This window comes from Schistocerca nitens, chromosome 2 (genome assembly GCF_023898315.1).
Source record: "Schistocerca nitens isolate TAMUIC-IGC-003100 chromosome 2, iqSchNite1.1, whole genome shotgun sequence".
In the NCBI taxonomy this organism is placed as follows: Eukaryota; Metazoa; Arthropoda; class Insecta; order Orthoptera; family Acrididae; genus Schistocerca; species Schistocerca nitens.
The window spans coordinates 1173731170-1173751426 of record NC_064615.1 but is presented as its reverse complement, the minus strand read 5'-3'; the positions used below and the strand labels follow the sequence as shown (position 1 = coordinate 1173751426).

The 20257-nt window shown below is 45.7% G+C and overlaps 1 protein-coding gene across 1 annotated transcript in view; it reads left to right on the top strand.

Moving 5' to 3' along the window:
* LOC126235635 (PDF receptor-like) overlaps window positions 1-20257 on the top strand; it is a 483384-nt gene that overhangs the window by 195725 nt on the left and 267402 nt on the right. The gene's annotated exons all lie outside the window — the stretch shown is intronic.

Genomic DNA, 20257 nt, shown 5'->3' with positions numbered 1-20257 from the left:
TGGTTCTTATGTGATGCTAATGATTATATTCGTCTAACAGGATACTAAAAATGCGTTTAAGAACTTGAAGGTAGCCAGTCGACCGAAACCGGTTGTTCAGTTAAAGATTGATCAGCATGTCAAGGCGCTGGTCATGATAATTGTCAGAGTTACGGCCCATATCCACTAACCTTGTCCATCCTGTTTCTGCTTCTTTTACGCATCTGCTATGAAAATCACTTTGTGCTTTGGGTAAGTCAGTGGGTAAGGGATGCTGCACCATTTTCGCCAGTTGATCTGCACTTTCGTTTTCCGTAGTAGCAACATGTCTCAGTTTCCAATGAGTCGACGCAGTTCCTCCGTTCGATTGAGATTTCGCAGCACATCGTGTGGCAAGACATTTACAGTTTTTTTCCGGTTGCTCTTAAGAATCTGCAGGTCACTTGTCTAGTCAGTACGTATAAGGGTATTCGACTTTAAGTAGACTATGAGAAGAGTAGCTTGATGAATAGCATAGAACTCTGTGGTTAATGTCGACGCTTATTTTCGCAGCAAGAACGATTCTTCCCGCGCTCTTTGGTCATTTACAACTGAGACTCATGGAGACACAATTCGTTTGTACGTCTACATAGATACTTCACAAGCCACCGTACGGTGCGTGGCGGAGGGTATCCTGTACCACTGCCTCCACCACTACTTATCATTTCGTTTCCTCTTACACTCGCAAGTAGACCGAGGGCAAAACGACTGCCTATATGGCTCCGAATGAGCCCTCATCTCTCGTATCTTATATTCGTGGTCCTTACGCGCAGTGTATGTTGGCGGCAATAGAATCGTTCGGCAGTCAGCATCAAATGGTGGTTTTCTAAATTTTCTCAATAGTGGTTCTCGAAAAGAACGTCGTCTTCCTTCTCGGGATTCCCATTGAGTTCCCGAAGCATCTCCGTAACACTTACGTGTTGTTCGAATGTATCAGTTACAAATCTAGCAGCCCGCCTCTGAACTGCTTCGATGTCTTCGTTCAATCCCACCTTGCACGGATCCCAAACACTCGAGCAGTATTCAAGAATAGGCCGCACCAGCGTCCTATATGCGGTCTCCTTTACAGGTGAACCACTCTTTCCTAAAATTCTCCCAAATAAACTGAAGTCGACAGTTCGTCTTCCCTAGCACAGTTCTGTCAGATCGTTCCACCTCATATCGCTTTGCAAAGTTACGCCCAGGTTTTTAAACGACTTGATTGTGCCAAGCAGGACGTAACACTGTGTCCGAAAATTACAGGTTTGATCTTTGTACTTATCCGCATTAACTTACATTTTACCACATTTAGGGCTAGCTGCCATTCATCACACAAACTTGAAGTTCTGTCTAAGTCGTCTTGTGTCTTCCTACAGTCACTCAACTTCGACACCTTACCGGACACCACGGTATCATCAGGAAACAATTGCAGATTGCTGCCCACCCTGTCGGCCAAGTCATTGGTGTATATAGAGAACAGCAACAGTCCTATCACACTTCTCTGGGGCGCTCCTGACGATACCCTTGTGTCTGATGAACACTCGCCGTCGAGAAGACCATACTGGGTTCCATTATCTAAGTAATCTACCAGCCACTCACGTATCTATGGACTCACTCCATATGCTCGTACCTTAGTTAACAGCCTGCAACGGGGCACCGTGTGAAATGCTTTCCCAAGGTTTTTGAGCCATCTGTAGAATTTGTTCCAGTGATGCCAGTTGCAATCCAATTTCACCATTATGGAGGCTCTCAGTTGACTCGGCAGCATTGACTCTTTACTTACATGATCCTAATACGAAACAAAGTGAATTTCTGGAAAGATGTCGTTTGATTGACACCACACGTACCGTTGCATCCATGTCTGGCATTCGCATTGACAAGTAATATTGTACATATTTGGTGGAGGGCTTTCAGTTTCGTGATGGGCGATGTGCCCAGAGCCGCGTGTCGGGATAAGCACCAGCGATACCCACAGATTCTGGAAACCTTCTTCACTTAGCCACGTTTGACGCATACCAGTGTTCCGCTGCAAACATGCTGGTGCAGCTGCTGAGTGCGTATGTGTAGGAGCTGTAGTGGGCTGACAAGGCAGCCAGTCCACAGTGAAGTAGCCGAAAGGGCAACGCGTCAACTCACGCCGTCTGGCGTTAAGTCTGGAACAGGATTCGTAATGAATGTGATAAAGAAAAGAACGTAGCTACTAGAACACTTAACTTTTATATTGTCCTTTGGTATACAGCATTCTGGATGATACAAGTGAGACTCTATCTTGAGGTACATGCAATGGTACAAATGGCGCCTTGCTAGGTCGTAGCCATTAACTTAGCTGAAGGCTATTCTAACTGTCTCTCGGCAAATGAGAGAAAGGCTTCGTCAGTGTAGTCGCTAGCAACGTCGTCGTACAACTGGGGCGAGTGCTAGTACGTCTCTCGAGACCTGCCTTGTGGTGGCGCTCGGTCTGCGATCCTGACAGTGGCGACACGTGGGTCCGACATGTACTAATGGACCGCGGCCGATTTAAGCTACCACCTAGCAAGTGTGGTGTCTGGCGGTGACACCACGCGAGCCGTCGTCACTTGGATAAGCGATACCGTGGGTCTGTTAAGCGCCCTGAGGCTGACAGCAACGTCTCGTGGCACTAAGCGTTGCAGCATAGTCTACTGCAGCAGGCATCATGCAGAAGTTGACGCAGGTGGTACCGATTCGTGCCTATAGATCTACTGGTATGACGAATGCTACTTTCAGCGATGATAAATGCGCAAATAAGTCGTCACTCATATCAAGCACCTTGCATTTACATTCATACTGCGTTGGCGAATGAAAAACAGTTCTCTTTTCGAGCTACAGATGTGTAGTCCAATTATGTATGAAGGTTCTTCAAATGTTTCACCTTGGATTCACTCGTTTTTATACGTTTTCGCTAGCCTTTCCTCCATGCACACCAATATTCTTGTAACGTCTTGCTTGCAAGTAAGTTATACAACATGTGTAATTCCCTATTAGACACTTCCAAAACCATCCTTTTGGTATCAGATGCCTGAAAATAGGTATGCCTTATTAACCAATATTGTATGCCATTATCATCACTGTTTTAAGTTTTCTGGTGTCATTTACAGTTTTTTAACAGTTTAATATAATTTATTTTAATTTTTAGCTATAAAATTTTTATTTGGACAGCGAGCTGGGTAAACGAAGAATACCCTACACTTTATCTGAATAGGGTAGTTGGCCAATGCAACAGCATTGGAGTGCAAGGGTTTGTCCAAGTTGGAGATATTCTACGCCTAAAATAAAAAAAATTTGAATGACAAAAATTTTGAAACTTCAGGGTTGTGTAAATATCACGAAAGTCTTCTATACTACGTAGTCTACTGCCAAGGAATTCCACAGCGGTCTGCCGCTCCCCTAATAAGAGAAGATGGTGCGAGTCTATGTGAGAAAGATTTTGCTCCAATATGGATCGATGGCTAAATAGTTCCAGACTACAGACCCCTAGGCCTGGTGTTAAATCATGATTCTATGTTAGGAAGTTTCGATTTATCACTTTCTCAGTCTCTCAAAGTAATTTATAAATGTGAAAAAGGCCCATTTGATGATGATGTTTGATTTGTGGGGCTCCCAACTGCGCGGTCATCAGCGCCCGCACAAAGTCACAAAAGGGCAAGTTGTACCATGATTCGTTATTACTTACTCATCTTGCTACAAGACTTCCTCTGACACAATTTTCCTTTGCAGATATTGACTCCCATCGAACACCGTAACAATATTGAACAATAATTATCTTACTTGTACAACAAGTCGCGTCACCGATGGCCATTTGCTCCATAACTAGAAGTAGGCAATGGAAATAATATAAGTTGGCTTTCTTCGATATACATAATGTTAACGTATATACTTCTCTAGGTAACTGTTGTCGTTGTGGCCTTCAGTCCAGAGACTGGTTTGATGCAGCTCTCCATGCCACTCTATCCTGTGCAAGATTCTTCATCTCCCAGTACCTACTGCAGCCTACATCCTTCTGAATCTGCTTAGTGTACTCATCTCTTGGTCTCCCTCTACGATTTTTACCTTCCACGCTGCCCTCCAATGCTAAATTTGTGATCCCTTGATGCCTCAAAACATGACCTACCAACCAGTACCTTCTTCTAGTCGACTTGTGCCAAAAACTCCTCCCCAATTCTATTCAATACCTCCTCATTAGTTATGTGATCTACCCATCTAATATTCAGCATTCTTCTGTAGCACCATATTTCGAAACCTTCTATTCTCTTCTTGTCTAAACAATTTATTGTCCATGTTTCACTTTCAAAAATGGCTACATTCCATACAAATACTTACAGAAACGACTTCCTGACACTTAAATCAATATTCGATGTTAACAAATTTCTCTTCATCAGAAATGTTTTCATTGCCATTGACAGTCACATTTTGTATCCTCTCTACTGCGACCATCATCAGTTATTTTGCTCCCCAAATAGCAAAACTCCTTTACTACTTTAAGTGTCTCATTTCCTAATCTAATTCCCTCAGCATCACCCGACTTAATTCGACTACATTCCATTATCCTCGTTTTGCTTTTGTTGATGTTCATCTTATACCCTCCTTTCAAGACTCTGTCCATTCCCTTCAAGTGGTCTTCCAAGTCCTTTGCTGTCTCTGACAGAATTACAATGTCATCGGCGAACCTCTTTTATTTCTTCTCCTTGGATTTTAATACCTACTCCGAACTTTACTTTTGTTTCCTTTACTGCTTGCTCAATATCCAGACTGAATAGCATCGGGGAGAGGCTACAACCCTGTCTCACTCATTTCCCAACCACCGGTTCCCTTTCATGTCCCTCGACTCTTATAACTGCCATCTGCTTTCTGTACAAATTGTAAATAGCCTTTCGCTTCCTGTATTTTACCCCTGCCACTTTCAGAATTTGAAAGAGAGTATTCTAGTCAACATTGTCGAATGCTTTCTCTAAGTCTACTAATGCTAGAGACGTAGGTTTGCCTTTCCTTAATCTTTCTTCTAAGATAAATCGTAGGGTCAGTATTGCCTGTCCGAAGCTCGTGGTCGTGCGGTAGCGTTCTCGCTTCCCGCGCCCGGGTTCCCGGGTTCGATTCCCGGCGGGGTCAGGGATTTTCTCTGCCTCTTGATGACTGGGTGTTGTGTGATGTCCTTAGGTTAGTTAGGTTTAAGTAGTTCTAAGTTCTAGGGAACTGATGACCATGGATGTTAAGTCCCATGGTGCTCAGAGTCATTTGAACCATTTTTGAGTATTGCCTCACGTGTTCCAACATTTCTACAGAATCCAAACTGATCTTCCCCGTGGTCGGCTTCTGCCAGATTTTCCATTCGTCTGTAAGGAATTCGCGTTAGTATTTTGCAGCTGTGACTTATTAAACTGATAGTTCGGTAATTTTCACATCTGTCAACGCCTGTTTTCTTTGGAATTGGAATTATTATATTCTTCTTGAAGTCTGAGGGAATTTCGCGTGTCTCATACATCTTGCTCACCAAATGGTATACACTCCTGGAAATTGAAATAAGAACACCGTGAATTCATTGTGCCAGGAAGGGGAAACTTTATTGACACATTCCTGGGGTCAGATACATTACATGATCACACTGACAGAACCACAGGCACATAGACACAGGCAACAGAGCATGCAAAATGTCGGCACTAGTACAGTGTATATCCACCTTTCGCAGCAATGCAGGCTGCTATTCTCCCATGGAGACGATCGTAGAGATGCTGGATGTAGTCCTGTGGAACGGCTTGCCATGCCATTTCCACCTGGCGCCTCAGTTGGACCAGCGTTCGTGCTGGACGTGCAGACAGCGTGAGACGACGCTTCATCCAGTCCCAAACATGCTCAATGGGGGACAGATCCGGAGATCTTGCTGGCCAGGGTAGTTGACTTACACCTTCTAGAGCACGTTGGGTGGCACGGGATACATGCGGACGTGCATTGTCCTGTTGGAACAGCAAGTTCCCTTGCCGGTCTAGGAATGGTAGAACGATGGGTTCGATAACGGTTTGGATGTACCGTGCACTATTCAGTGTCCCCTCGACGATCACCAGTGGTGTACGGCCAGTGTAGGAGATCGCTCCCCACACCATGATGCCGGGTGTTGGCCCTGTGTGCCTCGGTCGTATGCAGTCCTGATTGTGGCGCTCACCTGCACGGCGCCAAACACGCATACGACCATCATTGGCACCAAGGCAGAAGCGACTCTCATCGCTGAAGACGACACGTCTCCATTCGTCCCTCCATTCACGCCTGTCGCGACACCATTGGAGGCGGGCTGCACGATGTTGGGGCGTGAGCGGAAGACGGCCTAACGGTGTGCGGGACCGTAGCCCAGCTTCATGGAGACGGTTGCGAATGGTCCTCGCCGATACCCCAGGAGCAACAGTGTCCCTAATTTGCTGGGAAGTGGCGGTGCGGTCCCCTACGGCACTGCGTAGGATCCTACGGTCTTGGCGTGCATCCGTGCGTCGCTGCGGTCCGGTCCCAGGTCGACGGGCACGTGCACCTTCCGCCGACCACTGGCGACAACATCGATGTACTGTGGAGACCTCACGCCCCACGTGTTGAGCAATTCGGCGGTACGTCCACCCTGCCTCCCGCATGCCCACTATACGCCCTCGCTCAAAGTCCGTCAACTGCACACACGGTTCAAGTCCACGCTGTCGCGGCATGCTACCAGTGTTAAAGACTGCGATGGAGCTCCGTATGCCACGGCAAACTGGCTGACACTGACGGCGGCGGTGCACAAATGCTGCGCAGCTAGCGCCATTCGACGGCCAACACCGCGGTTCCTGGTGTGTCCGCTGTGCCGTGCGTGTGATCATTGCTTGTACAGCCCTCTCGCAGTGTCCGGAGCAAGTATGGTGGGTCTGACACACCGGTGTCAATGTGTTCTTTTTGCCATTTCCAGGAGTGTAGTTTTGTCAGTACTGGCTCTCCCAAGACTGTCAGTAGTTCTAATGGAATGTTGTCTACTCCCGGAGCCTTGTTTCGACTTAGGTCTTTTCGTGCTCTGTCAAACTCTTCAAGCACTGTCATACATCCCATTTCAGCTTCATCTACATTCTCTTCCATTTCCATAATATTGTCCTCAAGAACATCGCCCCTGTATGGACCCTCTATATACTCGTTCCACCTTTCTGCTTTCCCTTCTTTGCATAGAACTGGGTTTCCATCTAGCTCTTGATATTCGTGTAAGTGGTTCTCTTTTCTCCAAAGGTGTCTTTAATTTTGTTGTAGGCAGTATCTGTCTTACCCCTCGTGAGATAAGCCTCTACATTCTTACATTTGTCCTCTAGCCATCCCTGCTTAGCCATTGTGCACTTCCTATCGATCTCATTTTTGAGACGTTTGTATTCCTTTTTTCTTGCTTCATTTACTGCATTTTTGTATTTTCTCCTTTCATCAATTAAATTCAGTACCTCTTCAGTTACCCAAGGATTTCTACTAGCCCTCGTCTACAGTTATGGGACGTAAAATAAGCAGCAATTAGAAATCAACTGGTATGGTGACTGTATGGGATGTCCCAGTAACCATGCGAGTCCGGGATACAGTCAGGTAGTTTTCCTTGGTGCAGATGTATTTTTGTATTCCCTTAGACTCGTAAAGGTTTCATAGAAATTGGATGTAGAGCACATAGGGACCCCACAGGTCGGCGTACGCGCTTGGAAGTATGCTCACTGGAAGCAGAACAGTTCCCTGTACACGATGGCAGCACACCAGCGGTAGTGGTTACATTGTTCCAGGTGCATTTTTTGTGTTACCTGAATAATGCGTGTTGTACCTGCAATGTTTCTGAACATTGCCATAAAACAGCAAAAAACCAAAGACGAAAGAGAGGAGATTATTTATTGATATTATGGTTTCATGTACATAACATGAAGCTACATCCTACTACTGAGGTACTACGATTTATAATTGAAGTATTTTGAATAAGAATGCAGAGACTAGTTGGTAGCTCTATGGAAATCATAATAAGAAACAAAGAAACAGTGGTAGCTCTTAAAACACCATTGTTCTGGCGTAAGAGTAACTCGGACCTGCGCCGCAGCAGAGCACGAAAATAAATGCGATAACGACAAGTGAGGATTTGTCCTAGACCAGGACTCGATACTACTTGGCGCTATACGCGAGCGGTCGCCGTAACCTCTTCGTCTATCGAAGCCCAGATTATCAACTTGTTGCTCGCTACACATGTGGCGTCCACTGTCTATTATCCTCGTTGCTCGCAGCTTTACCTGATTAGCACAGGAGTTCGAATGTGGTTTACATCCTTACTGAAGGTATCGTTATTCGCCATCAGGCGCATTTATTATTATGTGTGTGATGTCTGTTCTTTTGGACACGCCAGAAAGAACAGATACCACACATTTAATAATGGTGATTGGTTTGGGTTAATCGTGAAGGGAAAAAAAGCAAAGTATAGCAGAACTATGTTAATTTGTTAGCCAAAACTAATATTGCAAATGCTAAAGTGTGTCCGTTTGTTGCCTTTTCAGGACTAAACAGCTGATCTGATTTTGATGAAATTTGGAGATATCTTGATCGCTGAGCAATAGCATAGGCTACCTGAGAATTGTATAATACAAGATATTAATTGACTTGCAGCACATTACCCGAATAAAGGAAGAAATCTGCTCTTGCAAAAAACCATTTTCTGTTTGACTTTTTAACTTTACTATATTTACAAAAGGCTTTTATTGGCTGATATCTTCTGCATAATAGCAATCAACCTAATGAGTACAATGATTGCAGTATCCTAAACGTATTTAATTCATGTAGCCATTATAATACTATTAAATGCGACAGTAGCTCTGTGTTACGTTAAGGATAAAAACGTTTATTTCCTCGCTAAACCGAATTCGATGAAATTTGGTATGCAGATTCTTACATCTAGTTTCCAGAGTACGGGTTTAACGCCCTTGTGCGTTCCAAAGTAGATGCAGTTCATTAAAGGCGGTTCCACAGTGCGAGTTTTCAGGGCATCACTGTGTGCGTGTTATTCGCTGACACAACGGTGCTACGAGACACACGAACGTATAATTGGGGCTGGGTCATCTGGATTCGGTATGGGACGCAGATCGAGGACTGCGGTTCACTTCAACTTCGGGCCGACGCGCACTGAAGCAATTCGCTGCCACCACAGGCCTACGCCCGTCTAGAGTCGCTGCCATAACCACCAGCATGGTGGCGGGGGGTCGCGGCCCACTATGCCACCAGTCAGCTGCCTTCCAACACTTTGCGCAGACGGGCGAGAATCGCCCGGCCGTCAGCGCGACGGATCTCGCAGATGCTGCTGAGCTCGAAGAAACGCCGCTGGCAGAGAAGGTTACGGCACATAGCTTGTCGACGTCGACTTTCATCAGCCGTCATGGATGTGATCAAGATACGAGGCGGCAGTATTCCCCGGCCAAGTCAACGCCATACTGAAGTGGGCTACCGCAAGATGCATTCATTACGAGCATTTAGTGTTTGCAGACAGTTTCCATCGCACTGCCTGGCATCCATACAACACACCAAGATACCGACACTATAACGGTATCAACAAATAGAAAACAATGGCAACGGAATGTATTCGTTTTAAATTGGACGGTGCTCATAGAATTAGATGAAAATGTCGCACTAAAACAGATGAGCTTAGGTGTTTGGGCAGAATATAATTAATGACCGGCAAAGTGGATAGGATATCAAATGCAGACTGGCGGCAGTAAGAACAGCATTTCCGAAATAAAGGAATTTCTTAACATCTAATGCAAATTTAAATTTTAGGAACTGTTTGCTGAAAGTATTTGCCTAGAATACAGCCTACCATGAAAATCGTATGTGGACTAACTCTATTTGATATAACAGAAGCTTCGTAAATGTGGTGCTAAAGAAAAATTCTGGGGTGGAGCGAATATCTGTTTAGGAGGTACTGAATCGAATTATGGAGGAAGGAAATGGGTGAAACTATTTAACTGAAAGGAGGGAATACTTGATGGGGCACATCCTGAAGCATCAAGAAGTACGAAATTTGGTAATGGACGTAAGTGTGGAGTCTAAAGTTTCTGGAGGGGTACGTACGCAGGAATCAAATATGCACCTTGAAACTGGTGTCGGGTGCAGCATTTATGCAGAGATGAAGATGGCTGCACGGCATGAAGCACCTTGCACAGCTGCAGCAAACCACAAGTATCACACATGACATAGGGGAGACCAAGGGTGCTTCACAAGCTGGGCAAGGTGCTATACCTTTTGACACATACTTTAAATACTATGACGATCACCGGTGTGGAAAGGCTCGTGACACCTTGCTGCTTCATTACTGCTGCATTCACTATTTCCACACACGTCACAACGCTGTGACGGATATGACGTGACGGAAGTCACAGGATGCAGATACGCATCTATACAGATCGCGTACAAAAGGTATAAAACGGCAGTACATTGGCGGAGGTGTTATAGGTACTCAGGTGGTTCATGTGAAAAGGTTTTCACCGTGATTATAGTCGGACGACGTGAATTACCAGAAACGGAATGGAAATTGGAGCAAGACGCATGGGATATACCATTTCGGAGGTCGTTAGGGACTTCAATATTCCGAGATCGACAATGACAAGAAAGTGCCGAGAACTCCAAATTCCAGCATTCCCTCTCACCATGGACAACGCCGTTGCCGACAGTCTTCACTTAACGACCGAGAGCAGCGACATTTGTGTAGAGTTGTCAGTGCTAACAGACAAGTAACACTGCTTGAAACATCCGCACAAATTAATGTGGGACGTACGACGAGAGTGTCTGTTAGGACAGTGCGGCGAAATCTGGCGTGGGCCCCGCCAGTGCCTTTGCTGACAGCACGACATCGCCTGCTGCACCTGCTCTCATGACCATAATGGTTGGACTCTAGACGACAGGGAACCATGGCCTGGTCAGATGAGTCCCGATTTCAATTTTCAAAAGGTAATGGCAGGGTTCCTGTGTGGTGCAGACCTCAAGAAGCCATGCACTCACATTGTCAGCAAAGCACTGAACGTGCTGTTGGTGACTCCATAATGGCATGGGCTGTGCTTATATGAAATGGAATGGGTCCTCTGGTCCAACTGAACCTGTCGTTGACTATAAATGGCTATGTTCGTCTATTTGGAGAGCATTTGCAGCCATTCATGGACTTCATGTTCCCGAACTACGAAGAAGTTTTTATGAATGACAGTGTGCCATGTCACTGGCCCACAGTTATTAGCGACTGACGTGAAGAGCTTCCTGGAGAACTCGTGTGAATCATTTGACACCCAGATCACCCGACACGAGCTCCATCGAACTTTTATGGGACATAGTCGAAAGGTCAGCTAGTGCACAAAATGCTGTACAGGCAATACTTTCGCAATAATGGACGGCTGTAGAGGCAACAAGGCACAGTATTTCTACAGGGTGACTTCCAGTGAAATTTTGCATCCATGCCACGTCGAGTTGCTGCACTACGCTGGAATAAAGCACGTCCGACACGATATTAGGAGCTATGCCATGAGTTTGGTCTCCTCAGTGTATTTCATACAGCGCGACAACTATGCTCACGTGCGGCTCTGCTGCAGCCCTCTTTCTAGCTTTGCGCATTAATGACCTTGCGCCACATTACCCTCTCATATTTCAAGACCCGGTCTCGTTAATACTAGCGTACATTTGTGGAGTCTCAAATAACAAGTTCTCGGATAGCTGGTCAGAATAGTCTACACTTCCAGTAATGTTTGAACATGACAGGCATCCGTCAAAGTTTTGGCATTCGCATGTAGATAGTCGCAACAAAACCTCTAGATTCTTTATGCCTCTGCTGATAATATCGGCATGATGGTAATTTCCCCGTCCCATGGGCTGTTACTTTCCTCGGTAATCCTATTCTTCAGCTGCTAATTGATGAATTACTCCAGAAGAGGCCGTAAGTATCTCAGTTTTCTATATGGTTTGCCGTACACTGGTGATTCGATCCCCGTTGATATCCAGCCTTGCGTTATATGCGTCGCTAGCAATAGCCGCCTTGCAAGAAACAGATGTTTCAACTTCTGCAATAACTCTTCCATCTGTTTCTTATCATTCCCCTTCAGATGATTCACCTTTCCTTGTGATCCAATTTCATAATGTATGTCGATTGCCTATGGCTGACACCCCTTGCTTCCAATTCTTCCTCATCCAGGATATTCACGCTAACTGTTAACAAGCCTTTCGTTAACCTCAAATCCTCCCCGGTAAAATTATCTATGACCTCTCTCAGGTGCACAATACTTCATTTCACAAAGCGGCCTGCTGGATCCACGTTTTACTTCTACCGGTTCCAACACAGTGGGTAATCTAAACATTAATCCAAAGCGATTTCCCGGTACCCTTGGGTACACAGTCATGTGAATCGTGTTTTAGTGCAATTGTTCGCGGTTTGACACACGTGATAGACTCCTCTCGCGACAGTCCTACACAGGCAAAAGCTTCACCTAACTGAAACATCCTTCCATCGAGCTCTACTGTGTCATATTGAAGGCCGATTTTGGCACAATGCTAAAGCAAGAAATCTAAACCCAGACTCCTATCATTGCTCTCACTTATGTGTGGAACAATTTCTACACATTGACAGAAATCTATGTCCACTGACCCCAGTGGTCTGATATCCCTATTCCCCTTCCCACGTAACCCATACCGTGGTGGATTCCACTGTTTCCGATTTACCAGATCCCTAGTGGCACCCTGTAATTCTTCTCTCGTACCACTCCATTCATCGCACACCCTACCTCTGCACTTGCCTTTGTAGCATCTAATTTTACTGCGAACGCCCCTAGGTGAACCTGGGGGCCCCTTTGGCGTTTAACACCTGTTTATTCCCCCAATCCAGTAGCCTTGAAACTACTGTTACCATTATATTTAACTCTGCCCTAACTTCCATTGTTCCGTGGCTGGAAAAATTGCCTCCAGACGTATGACTACTGCCTAACACCTTTTATCAGCTGAAAATACTCCCCGTCCGCCTTGTAATCTGGCCGACAAATCAATCTTCTTCCATTCTACTGGCAGTCTAATAGATGCGTGCAAATGAACCGGAACTCTTGAAATATATATAGCCCCCTTAAAATGCGTCAAGTGCCCTTGCCTAAGCCTCCTGTTACATTACTTCGTTCACTACTGCCTCCTGTCCCAGCTCATACGTACACCCACTGATCTGTCTAAGCATGTTTGCAGATTTTTCCACCAACTCTCCGTGTCTCTTTACTACGGTACCTAACTGCCCTCAGAAATGTCTGGCACTTTTCTGCTTTCTATACCTTTGCACCAACTCATTCTCAAACTTGGGAAATGTGTCTCCTCCTTAAGAGCTTCTGTATAACCTTTGCTTCTCCTGTTAACTTAAACTTCCCCACTTTTAAAAGCTCCACGCCTTTCCAGCCTTCCAACTCTGCCAAATTCTTAAAATCCCCAAAAATTGCTTTCACATCCTGTCGATTTGCTTGAGAAAGGAGCAACTAGACACGTGGCTGACAAACCAACACCTCGCTGTGGCGGCTGCACTCCTAATTGACAATGAATCTTCGTGTATTCTTCTGTTAATTAAGCTACCTTTTCCAACAATATACACACTGCCTCTATCTTTGATATATCATTGCCTTTACCTTTACTCATTTTGGAACTTCAGTAAATTATAAATACAACAGAACAAGTCATACCGACCTAATTCCTTTGTCTAACCATTATCCACTTCAGTTCCTGGCAGTGCCTAGCCATGTGCCCAGAAGTTTTGCTTGTGAAACGTACCACTACTACTGACTCCGCACACGGTGCCGAATGCACGGTAGCATGATAGTTAAGCTTCCTCTCCATGACAAACAAGTTCTCCGCAATAACCCATCAAATCTCTTGACTTACCGCACTGTAGGCTGTAAGTTCGGACGTCACCCTAGAAAGAAGGTGAAAGCAACATTGACACCACTTGTAGGTATCAGGAGCTGGGTATGTTGGATGGACGCCGGGAAGCACCAGGGAAACAGTCTGCAAATATTTAATGCTTTTAATTAATGCATCTTGCCGCAGACCAGTACAGGATGGCGGCGACTGGGTCGAGCAATTCTGCTGCCCCGGGTCTTGTTGACGCCCCGGATTGCTGATGGAATGCAGCATCGGCCAAACGAGGCCTTCGTGACGCAACCGTCATCCCATCGGCGTTTCTTCGTGCTCAGCAACCCCTGATAGACCCTCCGTACTGCTGGCCGCGCGATTCTCGCCCGCCTCTACAAAGTGTTCGACGGCGGCTCACCGCCACCGAGCTGGTGGTCGCGTCTGCGCTGCCGGCGTTGAAGTGAACTGTGGTTCTGGACCAGCGTCCCGCGGGATGCCCAGGTGACAAAGGCCCAGTGGTTGTAGAGCTGTGGTACTGACAGAAGTGTGGCACTGTGCTACGCCTCTTCCTGTGTACTTTAAACACTTCGCCGGCCGCCAGTGTGGAAAGGATTGTGACACCTTGCTGATTGAGTACGTACAGCTGCGTTAACTACACTACTGGAAATTGAAATAAGAACACCGTGAATTCATTGTCCCAGGAAGGGGAAACTTTATTGACACATTCCTGGGGTCAGATACATCACATGATCACACTGACAGAACCACAGGCAACAGAGCATGCACAATGTCGGCACTAGTACAGTGTATATCCACCTTTCGCAGCAATGCAGGCTGCTATTCTCCCATGGAGACGATCGTAGAGATGCTGGATGTAGTCCTGTGGAACGGCTTGCCATGCCATTTCCACCTGGCGCCTCAGTTGGACCAGCGTTCGTGCTGGACGTGCAGACCGCGTGAGACGACGCTTCATCCAGTCCCAAACATGCTCAATGGGGGACAGATCCGGAGATCTTGCTGGCCAGGGTAGTTGACTTACACCTTCTAGAGCACGTTGGGTGGCACGGGATACATGCGGACGTGCATTGTCCTGTTGGAACAGCAAGTTCCCTTGCCGGTCTAGGAATGGTAGAACGATGGGTTCGATGACGGTTTGGATGTACTGTGCACTATTCAGTGTCCCCTCGACGATCACCAGTGGTGTACGGCCAGTGTAGGAGATCGCTCCCCACACCATGATGCCGGGTGTTGGCCCTGTGTGCCTCGGTCGTATGCAGTCCTGATTGTGGCGCTCACCTGCACGGCGCCAAACACGCATACGACCATCATTGGCACCAAGGCAGAAGCGACTCTCATCGCTGAAGACGACACGTCTCCATTCGTCCCTCCATTCACGCCTGTCGCGACACCACTGGAGGCGGGCTGCACGATGTTGGGGCGTGAGCGGAAGACGGCCTAACGGTGTGCGGGACCGTAGCCCAGCTTCATGGATACGGTTGCGAATGGTCCTCGCCGATACCCCAGGAGCAACAGTGTCCCTAATTTGCTGGGAAGTGGCGGTGCGGTCCCCTACGGCACTGCGTAGGATCCTACGGTCTTGGCGTGCATCCGTGCGTCGCTGCGGTCCGGTCCCAGGTCGACGGGCACGTGCACCTTCCGCCGACCACTGGCGACAACATCGATGTACTGTGGAGACCTCACGCCCCACGTGTTGAGCAATTCGGCGGTACGTCCACCCGGCCTCCCGCATGCCCACTATACGCCCTCGCTCAAAGTCCGTCAACTGCACATACGGTTCACGTCCACGCTGTCGCGGCATGCTACCAGTGTTAAAGACTGCGATGGAGCTCCGTATGCCACGGCAAACTGGCTGACACTGACGGCGGCGGTGCACAAATGCTGCGCAGCTAGCGCCATTCGACGGCCAACACCGCGGTTCCTGGTGTGTCCGCTGTGCCGTGCGTGTGATCATTGCTTGTACAGCCCTCTCGCAGTGTCCGGAGCAAGTATGGTGGGTCTGACACACCGGTGTCAATGTGTTCTTTTTTCCATTTCCAGGAGTGTATTTCCACGGAGTAGCAGGCCGGTGCGCCTAACCTCATTGTTATGGCTATGTTTTGTTTCAAACAGCGCTACACCCGCGCTAGCTTGCCGCTGGTGCCGCTGCTGCAATCCTCTTTCTAACTTTGCGCATTTGGGACCAAATATGGTTGTTGTGCTACAGTATTCATCTTATAAACTCGTTCAATTCCGTGAATTGCTCATCCAGGTACTTTGCATCCCTGACAGAATTGCAATCTCGTCGGCAAAGCTCAAACTTATTACATCTCTGCGCGGAAATTTATTCCCCTTTCCAAATTTTTTCTTTGCGTATTTTCTGCTTGCTCATTACATCCTCTATACTAGTGGCTTCCATTTTATGTCTTTCTGGCTTCTGTACAAGTTGTAAATCATCTTTCGGTTCCTTTCTTTATCTCTGCTACCATTAAAATTTCTAAGACTGTAGTCAAGCTGACACTGTCAAAAACATTTTCTACATGTACAGCTGCTATATGCGTAAGTTTGCCTTTCTTTATCCTATCTTCTAAGATAAGACGTACAGTTAGTATTCCCTCGATTTCTCCTAAATTTCACTGTAACCCCAACCGATCTCCTCCAACGTTGGCTTCTACAAGTTTCTACAGTGGTCTGTAAATATCTGTGTCTATATTTTGCTAAATCAACGTATTAACTGATGATCCGGTAGTATTCAGAACTGTCGGCACCGGCCTGCCGGGGTGGCCGAGCGGTTCTATGCGCTACAGTCTGGAACCGCGCGACCGCTACGGTCGCAAGTTCGAATCCTGCCTCGGGCATGGATGTGTGTGATGTCCTTAGGTTAGTTAGGTTTAAGTAGTTCTAAGTTCTAGGGGACTGATGACCTCAGAAGTTAAGTCCCACTGTGCTAAGAGCCCTTTGAACCATTTGAACCGGCCTGCCCTTGGTTTATTACACTCCTTTTGAAGCCTGAGGGCATTGCCCGAGGTGCTTAACAATGTACAAAGCGGTTATTGTCTACCTTTTGTTTTAAGAGAGTAAACCCACAGAAAACAATGAGAAATCTATGTCTACGTAAACCACTCTGTTACCTCCTAATAAGTTCCATACGTTAACATATATGATAAACTTCAGTCACTTAAAATGCGCATTAGCAGTACAGACCAGTACTCTCGGTTCTGTTTGCACACTGTGCCAATGTTGTAATTTCCACTTGGATAGCGGATTGTATAATACTCGACTCAATTTGTCGTCTGTTATTGTATTGAGGATAATTAACGCAATTTGCTAAATTAAAAAAAAAAAATGCTACGACGTGCAGCTCAGTAAAATCGACTTATAAATTTTTCCAGCATTTATTATTTAGCGACTTCACTGACCTAAATAAATTGCACATTTTTACGCTGCATGTTTTGTTTATTACTTCTCTGCTGAAATGGACGAAAGACAAGCTATTGCTGCTTTTCTGTAGCTGACCTTCGGGAACTCATATATATCGAATGTAAAATGATGCCACTGTGTCAAAAAATACAACAAAAATTTCAGTAGTGGACCAAAGAAGAGAGGTAGTAACTTCGTAAGCACTGTAGGCGTACTTACTACAGGCGTGGCTTTGCAGGGCTATTTGGCGAAGGCAGCCTAGGAAATGTGCCACAGTTACCCTCGTACGTATCCACCGTAACCTGTCAACATGAGCCAGATATTCCCCCACACAGGCTCATGTTCCGACACCCACATGTGGTCGTGTGTTCCGGACACAAGCGGACTCCGAAGGCCATTGCTACCAATAAAAACTTTGATGTCAACAATTGACCACATCGTTGGTCAAAGAATTGTCGTCTGCTAATTATGTCTGTTTTCTACAGGTGACGTTTTTGTGTTGGAGACGGTCTAGGCGCGCATGAAGTTCGCTCGTTACTCGCGACCTTGGCAGGTGCTCGGTGAGGGCCGGGGGGGGGGGTGCGTGGGGGCGGGGGGGGGGGGTGACAGTAACTCGCGGTTCGAGCGCGGGAGCCCGCGAGCGGAAGGGAAATGGGCGAAACGTCGTCGTACGTCATAAAAGAGCCACACATTTCGTTCGCTGAGCTGTTGCGTGGAATCAAAATTTCTGTCTGTTACAATCATACTCTGTTTATGGAGTCATTTCCTGACTGTTCAGTGGCAGAAATTATGTTCTGTGAGATGTGACATACGAGTAACACTTCCCGCCTCTCTGTTTGGCACTGGAGAACTACAAGTATTGCTTTCATACCAGATCCGAAATTAAAAATAGTATTGATAATAATGTGATCTGTCGAAGGCAGCTCCCTTTTCACTTTAAAATAATGAATTTTTTTTTCCAAATTAGAGGGCACGGAAGGAGCAATAACGGCCCTCAACTGAAACTTGGTGGGCATCTACTTCGGTAAATAAGGAATATTATTCAAAATTTTTGGTGAAATCAAAGAAAAGATAGTTTTAAGTCTGTTACCAAAATTTCTTTTACGTTCAAGCTTTCCTTTTAACTTTCTTTAACGCGACGTCTAGCGTCGTTCCTTGAACGTTTGTTCAAAAATGAGCTTTTTAGCTTTTTGTGAAACCGAGATTAGGTAACTGAAATAAGACGATGAGCAACGGAAATACCACGTGACTTTCAATAAACAATAAGAGGTACGAAATTAACTTTCGGTCCCTCATTTCAAATGATTGTTAAAGCATTCTTTCTGGAAAATTCAGTAACATAGGGTTAGCTATTTCGTTCATCTGACATTAACTGACGCAGATTCGTAAGAAAATTAAACAACTAAGAAGTTTATATTATCCCATCTACAACTAACTCTACTTCTTTCGGAACTCTACAGTAGAATGTACGTCCCGTCCGTTAACTTTCATACAACACCCTCCTTATGGCGGCCAGGGCCTCTGGTCCTGGAAGGGCTCCAAATTTCCAGGTCCACGATATTTAGAGACGTCCTAGGATCAGACCATTAAAAAACTGCCAGACAAGACCAACACACGTACAGAAAATAAGAGACAGTTTGGAGGGCCCTTAGAATTTTAAAATATAAACATGGGTACTTACTTACCTACTAACAGGTCATGACAGTTTTCACTGGGTGTGTTAATAACGTGTGGGACTTTTGTAAAACTTTGCATGAATCTTTGAACTTCAGAATAATTAACTGTTGTCTGCAGAACGCATTTGTTTTTTCTTGGTTCCAGTCTTCTGACCGGTTTAATACGACCCGCCACAAATTCCTTTCCTGTGCCACCTTTACCTTCCAATGTCCTCAGGTATTTGCTGGATGTTTTCCGATCGCTCTCTTCCTCTATGGTTTTTTATCCTCTACAGCCCCGTCTAGTACCCTTGAAGTTATTACCTCATCTCACAACAGAACCCCTATCAACCACTCCCTTCTTCTTGTCAGTGTTTTCCATCTTCTCATTTCCTTCTCTGATTCTGCGGAGAACCTTCTTATTCCTTGCATTATCAGTCCACCTAATTTTCAAGATACTCTGTACCACCATAGCACAAATGCTTCTATTCTCTTATGTTTCTTTTTTCCTGTTGTCCATGTTCCATTACCATACGAAGCTGTGCTCCAAACGTACATTTTCATGATTTTTTTCCTCAAATTAAGGCCGATGAAAAGATGCCCTCTCTACCAGAGCTAGTCTGCTTTTTATATCTTCCTGGCTCCATCCGGCATGGTTTATTTTGCTGTCTAGGTAGCAGTATTCCTTAACTTCTTCATTCTGATGTTAAGTTTCTCACTGTTCTCACTTCTACTACTACTCATTACTTTTGTCTCTCTTCGATGCATTCTCACTCTGAATTATCTACCCAGAATACTGTTCATTCGATTCGGCAGATCCAGTACTTCGTCTTCACTTTCACTGAGGATAGCTGGCACATCAGCGAATATTGTCACTGATATCCTTTCACCTTGAATCCTAATCCCACTCTTGAACTTCTCTCAGTTCCGTCATTGCTTCTTCCACTTATAGACCGACCAGTAGCGGAGAGATATTACATCTTCCTTTTACACAATTTTCAATTAGAGTACCACCTTCTTGTTCTTCCAGTCTTACTGTTCCCTCTTGGTTCTTGTACTTACTGTACATTAGCCGTCTCTCCGTACAGCTTACTCCTACTTTTCTCAAAATTTCGAACATCTTACATTATTTTACATTGTCTAACACCTTTCCCAGGTCGTCAAATCCTATGAGCATGTCTTGATTTTTCTTTAGTGTTGCTTCCATCATAAACCGCAACGTGAGAATTGCCCCTCTTGTGCCTTTAGCTTTCCTAAGGCCAAATGCATTGTCATCGAATAGATTCTCAATTTTATCTTACATTCTTCTGTATATTATT